We start from the raw sequence: 12,826 nt of genomic DNA on the forward strand, positions 1-12,826 counted from the left end.
GTTCTTGGTAGGGAGTCGGGCAGTAGTGCAGTGGGTTAAGTACAGATGGTGCAAAGTGCAAGCAAGGACTGTCATAAGGATCCAATTTCGAGCCCCCAGATCCCCACCCACATGGGAGTCGCTTCACAGGCGGTGAAGCAGGTCTGCAGTTGTCTGTCTATCTTTCTCTCCCCCTCTCTGTCTTCCCCTCCTCTCTCCATTTCTCTCTGTCCTATCCAACAATGACAACGTCAGTAACAATAATAACTATAACAACAAAACAATAAGGTCAACAAAAGGGAATAAATAAGTAAACTTTAAACAAAAGAGAAAACTTAAATTTATAATAATTGCAATTGATTCAATTTAACCCATTTCACCACAATTTGAAAAGCATCTAACTACTAATACTAAAAGTAGCTAATCCCCTGCATGTGTTGCAAAGATGCTTTGGCTTCTCTTTGCTCACTCCTATGAAAATCTCTCTCATGTATGAACAGAAAAATTTAATTAAGAGTCTAGAAAAGTAGAGAACCAATTTTGTTTTGTTTTTAATTAATTCCTTTTTGGATTTGTTGTAAACCCACACATTCACTAAGTGAGATTATTATTATTATTTACATATAGCATTATCAAATATGTTGCTCCAATACTTATTGGTTTTTCAGTGCTAGCATGTAAATATTTAAATACTGGAGTATTTTTGAGGTTAAACTTTTTTTTTTATTGAGGGGGTTAACGCTTTACAGTGCAGTTGATATATGATACAATTTTATTATGTACCAGGCCACTGAAGATTTCTTCCTCTCCTCCCTCCCTCTCCCTTCCCATAGTCCTTCACTTTGGTGTAATACACGAAGGTTGAACATATTTCAGATCAAATGAATAGGTAATTGACTTCATGTCTTAATACACAATTTGTGAAAATGCCCACTAACACAAAGCTGATAACCTGGCAGTAACATTAAATTATACTTCATAGTTTCTGGAGAAATAGCTTTAATAGCTTATACACACACACACACACACACACACACACACACACACACACACACCTTCTCATACCCTTAAACATGATTGATTATAATAGTCAGAAACTTTATTTTCATATGGCCTTCTTCTAAATATTGATTATAATAAACTGCAACTAGAAACTTTAAAAACAGCTCAGAAACAGAGGGAGTCAGATTATCTATCGACTCTAAAATAAACAAATATTCTTTGCCTTGGAAAATTATTTTAGTTATTGATGGAGATGGAAAAAATTTCAGATAGTTCACAAATGGCTATGGGATTACCATTGTTTTGTAACTTCACTTTCAAAAAAATACTGGTCCATTAACTATAAATTTCTAGATTAATAAAAGAAAGGAGCTGACAGTTCATTTTACTATGCTCCACCAGACTGATAAGAGATCAAAGTCTGAAAACTGTACTGAAGCTGAAGAATTCAATCTTAGCTTCAGTTCACACTCTGATAAATAAAATCTAAAAGCACCAAAAGAAGCTGTTTCCTAGTTTCTTGCATATATTTAAATACTAGGTCTGGCTAATTTGTTCTTCGCTCAGAAATAAGTACAGTGGAATAAAAATAAAAAGCAGCATGGTCTTAGGGAACAATTTTGCATCATAAGGGGATACTTAAGCAAAATCAAAATTTAAATTATTCAACATGGCAGGCAAAAGAATTGACTAGGATACTGTGTTGCTTTGAAATATGCGTGGTTCAGATTGGAGTTTAAAACAAACCACGTTGGGGCCAGGCAGTAGCACAACTAGTTAAGCGCACATAGTGGAAAACGCAAGGTCCAGTGTAAGGATGAGCTGTCCTATCCCTCTGCTCCCCACTTGTAGGAGTGCATGGGGGGTTGTTTCAAAAGCAGTGAAGCAGGTCTGCAAGTGTCTTTCTCTCCTCCTCTCTGTCTTCCCCTCCTCTCTCGATTTCTTTCTGTCCTATCCAACAACAACAACAGCAATAACAATAACAGGGGCAACAAAAATAGGAAAAATGGCCTCCAGGAGCAGTGGATTTGGAGTGCTGCCCCAGCAACAACAATGGAGGGGGGGGGGAAAAGAAAAGAAAAGAAAACAAGAGAAAAGGGGAAAAAAAAAAAACATGTTGTAGGAAGCTGTGTGTTATGACAACATATGTTCCCTCTCTCTTTGTTTTCTTTACTGTCTTTCTCCCTGTCTCTATAAAAATAAAATTGACTGGGAGTCAGGCAGTGGCGCAGCGGGTTAAGCGCACATGGCATAAACCGCCAGGACCGGGAAGTCGGGCTGTAGCACAGCGGGTTAAGCGCAGGTGGCGCAAAGCACAAGGACCGGCGTAAGGATCCCGGTTCGAACCCGGCTCCCCACCTGCAGGGGAGTCACTTCACAGGCGGTGAAGCAGGTCTGCAGGTGTCTATCTTTCTCTCCTCCTCTCTGTCTTCCCCTCCTCTCTCCATTTCTCTCTGTCCTATCCAACGACGACGACAACAACAATAATAACTACAACAATAAAACAACAAGGGCAACAAAAGGGAATAAATAAATAAAATAATAATATATATATATAAAAACCGCCAGGACCTGCGTAAGGATCCCAGTTCGAGCCCCCGGCTCCCCACCTGCAGGGGAGTCGCTTCACAAGCGGTGAAGCAGGTCTGCAGGTGTCTGTCTGTCTCTCCTCCTCTCTGTCTTCCCCTCCTCTCTCCATTTCTCTCTGTCCTATCCAACAACAACGACATTAATAACCACAACAATGTTAAACAACAAGGGCAACAAAAAGGAAAATAAATAAATAAATTAATTAAAAGACTTAATTAAAAAATAAATAAATAAAAATAAAATTGACTGCTAGAATAAGTAGATTCTTCAGGTAGCACAGAAAGACCACAAGAACATGGGTGAAATTAAATTTTAAAAAATGCTCAAGTAAACAAAAATAAATTATAGAAAATATTGACATTTTTAATCTCTATATTACACTATACGGACTTTATGAACTTTATATCAAATAGACAAACTGTCTGAATTGAAAATAAAGTCCTGTGAATTTATATAGATCTGGATAATCCCCAAATAAGATTATGCAGTAATTATTTTAAATAAATAAAAACAAAATTACATCCCCCCAAAAAAAGAAAATCATTACTAAGGAAGGAAATTTTATCTCAGAAATAAAGGGCAAATACATGTTTCAAATGAAAGAAAATGCAGAGATGAACAAATTGTGAAGCTATAAAGTGTGAATCATGTTTATTTTAAAAATATATTCATAACGACTCAGTGGTGGCACATTCAGTTGAGCACATGTATTACCATGCACAAAGGTCCAGGTTCAAGCCCCTGGTCCCCACCTGCTGGGCGTAGCTTCACGATTAGTGAAGAAGTGTCTATCTTCCACTCCACTTTCAATTTCTCTCTTTCCTATTAAGTAAAAGGAAAATAAAAGAAAGAGGAAAAAAAATGTCCCCTGGTAGTGATAAATTTTCTCATCAAATGTACTTTTTTTTTCAACTAGGATGCCATATTAATTAAATTTAATGGTTTGATGTATTATTTAATTAGAAATTTTAAAGATACTGACATGAATGTAGTGCTTCTTAAATGAAAAAAAAATAACATTAAAGACATGCTCAACGGTGCTGGACAGTGGCACACCCAGTTAAATGCACATAGCACTAACACAAGGAGCCATGCAAGGATAAGAGTTCAAGCCCTGGTTTTGTTAATTTATCCTTTCTTAAAAAAAAAAAAAAAAGAGTTCAAGCCCCTGGCTCCCCACCTGCAGAGGGGACACTTCACGAGCAGTGAAGCAGGTCTGTAGGTGTCTTTCTCTATCCCTTTCTATTTCTCCATTCCTCCTCCTGTATCACTTTCTCTTTTTCCTATCCAATAAAATGAAAAGAAAAAAAAAAAACACCAAAAAAGCACCAGAAGCAGTGGATTTGTAGTGCCAGCACCAAGCCCTGCAGTAACCCTGGAGGCAAACAAAAAGACAAGTTCAACATTAAGAATAGGGCATATTCGCTTACTTTTCTGTTTACTTTTTCAAACTTATTGATGTCCTTCTAAAGGGAAATATCCCTTTTTGAAGATATGACTTGAAAGATATAACACAGTCGAATAAAATACAGTGTTCAAACCCCAGTAATAACCATAACCATGATGACAATAAAAATATGTAAGAGGCATATTAACCAAGACAGTAACTAAGAATGAGGATAATGAGCATTGCTGTGGTGTCTGAATTTTTTGGATTATTATAACACTGTATACTTTTCTCAATATTTTGATGTAAGATCTAGATAATGTCACAGTAAATTCCAAATTGGTATTTTATGATTTCAGGTTTAATGTATACTTAATGTCTAAATCAGTACCTTAAGAGATTTGGACCCAGTAAGCTGTCTGCTTTGTTCCTCAAGCATGGATGGGGTTAAAGAGCAAAAGCTCTCAGGAAGCCAGAACTCCTGGGTTAATCCTTAACTCCTGATAATATAAGAGAAGAAGAATGGCTCAGTGAGGTACAATAGATACAGAGATACTGAGGTGAGATGTAGAATGTGTAAGACTTATTTACTACCCCCCAAATCCTATAGATGTTTGCTCATGTTGTTATTGTTTGTCCTGCTTCCTGCTGAATAAACTCCTTTGTAATCTGGGATTCTTTTATCTTTATTTATTTATTGAATAGAGACAGCCAGAAATCAAGAGGGAAAGGGGTAATAGAGAGACAGAGAGGCAGCTTCAGCCCTGCTTCACCACTCACAAAGCTTTCCCCCTGCAGGCGGGAAGCACAGGCTCGAACCTGGGTCCTTGAGCATTTTAACGTGTGTGCTCAACCAGGTGCATCACCACCTGGACCATTCTTGATGTATTGTAAAACTTGCTATAAAAAAGGTTCTGGTTCTTAAGGGGGAGCTCCATTGTTCATCCTCCACTTTTAGGGGTACACATAAGATGGAGATACCTTCAGGGTTTCAGTCAGACACATAATTTAAGTCTTTCTGAGTAATTTTTGGGGTTCATGCATCACCCTATCCTATAGATGTACAATGCAACAGCTTATGCTTCTAGACTTCATAGTTACTTTAATGTAATAAAATGTTTTCAAACTAATAAAATAAAGTGTTTTTGTTATATATTCCTCCCGCCCTCCCCTCTTGAATATCTATGGATGAAGCACACTGAATTTTCATAACCTCAAAGAAAAAAAATGCTGTCTTATAATCAAATTCTCTTAATAGATATTTATCACATTTAATAGATGATAAGGGTCATAGAGTATAAATACATGAAGTCACTCAGAGTTTGCACTGACTCTGCTTGTAAAGTATGATAATATATGAACAGAATAAAACCTTTGAACATTTATGTATAAAATATACATAATTTAATTTGGATGAAGCTTAGAGACAACTATTGAGAACTGAGGTTTGAGCAAACACAATAGTTACAATTGGTGTCAATCCATTAACTACCTACATTTATATGTAAAGAAACATTATAACTAACATTCATTCCTAAACTTCATTAATAACAGTAAGAGAGAAAAACATTTCACTTATTTTATGTAGAATAAGAGATTTTTGGCTTTGTGCATTTATTTGCTCATGAATTTCTTTGGCTTTGTGTATTTAGATGGATATGTGTGGAAATAAGTCTCCTGGAAAATTATTATTTCTGTTTCGAACAATGTAGTCATTGCCAGGTTTTGAGCAGTCCCTTTAAAAGTGCTGTCAGAACAAATACATCAGGTCACACACACAGCGGCAGTTTATCTCTGTGAAAGCCTAAGCATTAAAACAGAGAAGACTACAGACTAGTAATTAGGTATTGATTGGTTTATCTAACACATTCTGCACATTTCTAAACAAATGCACCACTATTTCTGATTCTTTTCTTCTAAATCTTGAAATTGGCCAGCACATTTATTTCAAGGATTACAAAATATGAAGGGCAGTTTTAACAACTGATTCACTGATCTCACTTGAGCCAAATCAATAAACTTCACAAAATAATTCCATTCTTAGACAATGTCAAAAAAATCTACAGATGTCCATTTATACTTTCAATAAGTGTTTCTACTTTAAGACAATAGACACTAAGACATACACACAGATTTTTTTTCATTTTTTTGAGAAACAGGGTATTACCATATCCCACACAAAAGTAAAGAGAAATGTGAAGTCGCAAAACAAATTACCAATGTTAACACCATTAATCAGAAGTCCTACTGAGAATATAAATGAGAAAGTAGAGTTGTGGAGAGTAACAAGTACATAACTAAACAGAGAGCTATATGAATTAATGAATCCACAAAATAAAAAAGATAAGTATGGTAGTCAAAACATTAAAAATGAAATAAAAACAAGATCACAATAGAACTATGTACCATAAAATTTAATTTCTTGTTTTAATAAAAAATTGTCATCATCTTAAAGGATCAGGACCAAATTAATTATAGAAATATGAATAATTTAATTTTTATCAAAATCCTAAGTGGTTTTTTTGGGAAACAGGAAAATGGAAACATGGAAAAATCAATAAATCAAAATATGTAGATTATGAGTTTTACACTGTGACTTTTTTGACTAATGCAATGAATAAACCAAAATTAATCCAGATTTGCAGATTAAAGTTTCACATTTTATGAAAAAATAAATTAGTGAGTTTTTTATATCTTAAGTGGATTTTAATAGATATTTTGTGGTTTCAGGCAGAAAGAAATATTAATGACTGGATCAATAATTGAACTTGACAAACACAATAAAAATTACTGTAAACATAGTTAGGTCACCTGTTTTAGCCAAGAGGAAATACACAGAAAAGACAGAATTAAAAAATATCAATTTACAAGGAAACTTTTTATTACTTGATCAGTTATTAGTATATCTTCCTTAAAAGTTTTAAAACTGGAATGGCCAGTTATTTCCTTCATTGCTGCAAATGCTGTGAATTTTTCAGTCAAGAGGTTTCAATATAATTTTCCTTAGAGCCTGAACACAGTTGACCTGATCTTATATAAAAACAATCACTCCAGTTGTCTTCAATCCTGCTTTCCCTCCAGATTTCCAGGGTAGGTTTTGTCACTTAGTCCATCCACAAGTGGGATAGGATCATCTATAATATCTGGGAGAATACCACTTTCTGTTCTGGGTGATTTGACTGGCATTTTGCTTTGCATTCCAAGAGTATTGACTTCCTGAACAGTTCTCTCAAGGAGGGCAGGAAGGAGGAATGCAATTTCTCTGGTAAATACTCTGATTCTGTGAAAATATCCTGACTGACAGCTGCAAATCTTGGATGTGGGTGTAAAAATGCCAATAAACTAGTGGGTAGCCTTGGTTTCAGGTTATATGCAGCTCCTTGTTTAACAGGTGTATTTGTAGTATACACTGGTTTCATCACATGTGTTGAATTTTCACAACCACTTTATAGGACACACCGGAATGCCAATTCTTTCTGACAGGGCCCTTTTGAAGGTCTTCAATGGAGTTTTGTCTTTCTCAGCAATGTCCCCGACACCTATTAAATAATTCAATTGCATCACTTGGCCTCATGCCTTCCACATCAATCAGATATCTGCAGACGAGATAGTCAGTGAACACCTAGGTTTGTCATTCCCTATTATTTTCTTTCAAAAACCCATTAACGGCACTTTTGATTTTTCAAATAGTTTCATAACCAGGTACCTGATGCCCAACTGTAAACCTTTTTAAGTAAGGAATAGTTTCTTGTAAGTGGTCCTCCAGTTTGTAATAGCAGTGAGTGCATGCTAAGTCAATAATCAGTCCAAGTTCTTCATTCTGTTTCTGGATTCTGCTAAAAAGGGGGAAAAGTTTTTTTTTTTTTTTGAGCAAGTTTTCCTTCAAAACTTTTTCAGGTACATAGTTGCTGCCCCTTTTTTTTGACTGAAGAACATCCAGAAAAGACGCATCCCTGACCCCAGCCACCACAAGGATGATGCCACTGGCTCATGTGGGCCCCCAAATGCCACCCACCCTAAGCCAGGAGCACCAAAGCTGCATCCATGTGCCCACCATACCAGAACCTATATTAGTGAATTTAATATAGTGATGCCATGAAAAGAAACAATGAAAGTAAATATCATCAGGGCTGGTAAAATAGCTGACTCATAGTGTGCTGCTTTGCTATGTGTGAGACCTAGACTCAAGTACAATCCCCACTAAATTCTAGGAAGCTTCACTGCTATGGTCTCTTTCATGCTCTGTCTCCCTGCCTCTCTGCTTCTGTCTATATCCAAAATAATCATCCTAAAGAGGTGAAGCCCCTATAATGAATCACCTACTCCCAAAGTAAGTATAATCTCTTAAAGTAATATAGAATACCTACATAATACTCTTGTTAACCTCAAGTATCAAAGATGGTACAATTTCTTTAATACTGCCTGGGTAAATTGTATTCTATCACATTTAATTTGTTTATTAGAATACTCCATCCCAAATTAAAATACCCAAGTTATTTCCATCTCCAAATCATGGAGTGAGTTATTTTTCCATAAAAGTTAGCTAGAGGTTAAATTTCTGTTTTTATTCAATTCTAATTTGCTTCTTAGCAGTAGAAATCATATATGCCTTGCTCTAAAGTGCATTTTCCTGGGTTCAAATAAAAAAGAATCTAATAAATACAGTATCTTAGAATTTAACCTATATTTACTTCTTATGGGAATTTTATTTATTCATACATTTTCAGTCACAGCGCTGATGAAGAGTCAAAATTAAAATGTTTTGAATACTGTACTTTTTCAATAAGAACATAATTTATGACAAAAGTACTTTGGTTTCCAGTGGAGATGGTATGTGCACAGAAGAATATTCACCATGTGAAGAGCTCAGATAGCTCACCTGTTCACTATTTATGAAAGATATTCTCAAATATAAATACCCAACCCCAAAGTAAGTATAATCTCTCTCTCTCTCTCTCTCTCTCTCTCTCTCTCTCTCTCTAACCAGAGCACTGTTCAGTTCTGGCTTATGGTTTTGCAGAGGATTGAATCTGGGACTCTGGGGCCTCAGGCATGAGAGTCTGTTTGCATAACCATTATGCTATCTACCCTCCTCCAGTAAGTATAATCTCTTAAAGTAATATAGAATACCTACACAATACTCTTGTTAACCTCAAGTATCAAAGATGGTACATATTTCTTTAATACTGCCTGTGTACATTGTATTATATCACATTTAATTTGCTTCTTAGAATACTCCACCCCAAATTAAAATACCCAAGTTATTTCCATCTCCAAATCAATGATTTTCAATGATCTGATCTGTGAAGTGTACATATTAGTTTTATATCATCATTCCCAATGGGATACATGCATTTTATTTTAGAGCAAAGATCAGAAATAAACTGTGATAATGCGTCTAATGTGGTAAAAACTAAGTAAATTGCTTCTGTCCACTGACTTTACCTAGTGTGTTATAGTGCTTTATTGGTGACTTTAGTTCTGAGAGCTTGTGTTAATCAACAGAAGTAGGATAAAAATCTGTAGCTAAGGCAGTCATGCACTTTAATATAAAGGAAGTATATTGGAAAAATATGTTTTTGAAACATTCAGCTATATCAGTCTTATTTGTGATTATATAAAACATATAATGAAAAAATGTGCATTTTCACTCCTCTTTTCAATCCCTCTTTTTGCCATGGTTGAAAGGATGAACAAATACCAGCCTCTACATATTGTCACCAGGACTGCTCACTGCTTTTTATGCAGAAGAAAGATGTTTTCTTCACTCCACTTGACTGGTCACATTTTGAATGCTATTTCCTCTGGAAAGCTAAAACTTTTATGAGGATAGGTTATAAGAAATAGTAAAAAGACATGTTTATTTAAAGAAATAATGTACATATCACAAAGCACTATACTACCTATCAGTATGAATATATAGCCTGCCATACTATATAAATATAAAAAACTAGTATGGGCAAAATGCTCTCTTATAATAGAAAAAAATTAATTACATGACCAAAATTTTATAACATATGGAATCTATAAATACGAGCAACTAACACATTGTCAACATACTTTACTTCTACTCTTCCTTTAGGAGTCTAAAATCACACTCTAAAATGCTACTGTTTATCAAATTACCTGATAGATTTGTTTGAAATTCAGTGTTCTAAATTTCACCATCCAGAGTTTCAGATTCAGAAGGCCTACTTTAGTAGTGATAAAAAAAAATTCATATCTTATAAGTTCCTACTTGAAACTGAGGTGATCACTCTTTAAGAATCATTCTTGGGGCTGGGCGGTACCTAAGTGGGTTAAGCACAGGTAGTGAAAAGCAGCAAGGACCGACTTAAGGATCCTGGTTCCAGCCCCTGGCTCCCCACCTGCAGGGGGTCGTTTCACAAGTAGTGAAGCAGGTCTGCAGGTGTCTTTCTCTCCCCCTCTCTGTCTTCCCCTCCTCTCTCAATTTCTCTCTGTGCTATCCAACACCAATGGCAACAATAACAACAAGGGCACCAACGAGGACAACAAAATGGGAAAAATGGCCTCCAGTAGCAGTGGATTTGTAGTGCAGGCACCGAACCCCAGCAATAAACCTGGAGGCAAAAGAAGAAAAAAAAAATTCTTTTAGGCTTCAATTTATAAATAAGGACTGTCCATGGCTTCTTAGAATAGATTAAAACAGGGCAGGGGTAGATAGCATAATGGTTATGCAAAGAGACTTTCACACCTGAGTCTCTGAAGTCTCAGGTTCAATCCCCTGCATCACCATAAACCAAAGCTGAGTAGTGCTCTGGTAAAAAAAAAAAAAAGAGAGAAAGAACAAAAAAGAATAAATTAAAACAGGGCCAGGTGGTGGCACACCTGGTTGAGTGCACATGTTACAGTGTGCAAGGACCTGGGTTAGAGCCCCATTTTCCCCACCTGCAGGGGGGAAAGCTGCACAAGTGGTGAAGAAGCAGGGCTTCAGTTATCTCTCTGTCTCCTTCTCTCTCTGTCTTCCTCTTCCTCTCAATTTCTGTCTTTTTCTATCAAATAAATAAACATTTTAGAAAAATTTTAAAAAGAATGGATTAAAGCATTCTGTTGTACAAGTGTTTTATAACTTTCCTCTTCTATGATATTACTTTTTTATTATTTAAATTATGTCAGCTCTGGCAGATACAAGATAATTCACCTGGGAAGGTGTCTTCGTTGCCATATGTAGTGACTGAAGTTCAAGCCTGGCCCCCAGGACCCTAGAGAAAGTTGTGAAAGTTGGTGTCTTCACCTCTCTCTGCGTGTCTCTCCTTCTTTCTCTCCCGTTCTTTCCTTCTTTCCTTCTTTCCTTCTTTCTTTCTTTCTTTCTTTCTTTCTTTCTTTCTTTCTTTTTATGAAACAAACACTTTAAGAGTATTTTATTTATTTTCCTTTTTGGTGCCCTCATTTTTCCATTGTTGTTGTAGTTATTATTGTTGTTGTTATTGAACTGGGATCCTTTCATCCGTCCTTGCACTTCACACCACGTGCGCTTAACCCACTGCGCTATGGCCTGACTCCCTTTCTCTCCCTTTCTATCTGAAAAATTTAGCTAGGAGATAAAGTCACAGCAATGACAAACATAGATTAATAAATAAGTACATAAAGTAGCCTTGACTTCAATATATGAGAAAACAATGAATTTTGACTTTCCTTTTTTCTATGGTGCTATCAGTACTCACCATCATCATAGGACTATATTAGGTACTAAGTAATTAAAGAGGCATAATCAATGTCATATTGTCCTTGTTATGAAAGTCAAATCAGAACTTAAACTGTGCATTTTAAAGTTATTATTTCATAAAGTCAAAATATAGAACTTAGAAATTGGGTTCCATAGATGTAAGCAGAATACCACTTAGGATTATTCTTGATAATGATCATTATTTAAATTATACCATGCCTAAGACCTTTATCCACCTTTATCCTAAAATAAAAGCCAAATGTATATGGATATACATGTCCACTAAAGTAAGATAAAACACAATAATTGAATTAAATGATTTTAAACAAAATAAGTAAAACTTATGTTAACTGTTTTTAACAAGTATTTTAATTGCTCCATGTTTTAAAATGCGTATAGATGAACATAAACACCTGGAAAGATTGTTTGACTGATGATTCATATCTGTACTTACCATTTAAATATATATTTTTCTTTTAGAATAATATCTCTTTAGTTATTTATAATAAACATATATTCTCTTTCAATAAAACATTTTCCTTCTTCCAGTCTACACTTCCTTTAAACACTCAAAAGGAAATTTCATATACATGTGTCTGAGAAAGATCACATTTACCTCTCATCTTAGAGAAGAGCTACTGTATAAAAAAAGTAGAGTATTTGGAGACTTTTCTTTCCTGTAATCCTGTGCTACTAAAGAAATGTTTGATTTAAAGATGACATTTTCTAGAAATCCCAGAGCAGTATTAAGATGCCTTGGACTAAAGTGAATTCCCGCTGATCATCTTAGCTGTCAATGACCTATAGATGACATTTGTATCTAATTAATTAGATGTCTTCTTTTGAAAGAAACAGTGCATCGTACATAATTAGAAGCGACATCAAGGTTGGAGTCACTAGCTCATTACTCTAATGAAGCTAGCCTATGGCATTTATATTACTCGGTGGCGATATTATTTTATTTGCAGTTAACAATGCTACATAGAAAATATTATTCAGAAAAAAAAGAAATTAAGGACAACATAAGTTTACAGAGAAGATTTCAAATTCAGCTGTTTGACATATACTCTTATCAGTTATTTCTCTAATTAGGATACAGAAATCTTGGGCTATTATTTCTAACCAGCTAACTTGTCTCTACCACTCACACACCCACCCATCCATTCATAATATTCCATCCC

The 12,826-nt window shown here is 35.3% G+C and overlaps 1 pseudogene; it reads right to left on the reverse strand.

The window, feature by feature from the left end:
• Positions 1-6,817: 6,817 nt before the first annotated feature.
• Positions 6,818-7,991, reverse strand: LOC103124509 (RNA/RNP complex-1-interacting phosphatase-like; annotated as a pseudogene).
• Positions 7,992-12,826: the final 4,835 nt, after the last annotated feature.

The sequence above is a fragment of the Erinaceus europaeus genome, chromosome 5 (genome assembly GCF_950295315.1).
Source record: "Erinaceus europaeus chromosome 5, mEriEur2.1, whole genome shotgun sequence".
NCBI lineage: Eukaryota > Metazoa > Chordata > Mammalia > Eulipotyphla > Erinaceidae > Erinaceus > Erinaceus europaeus.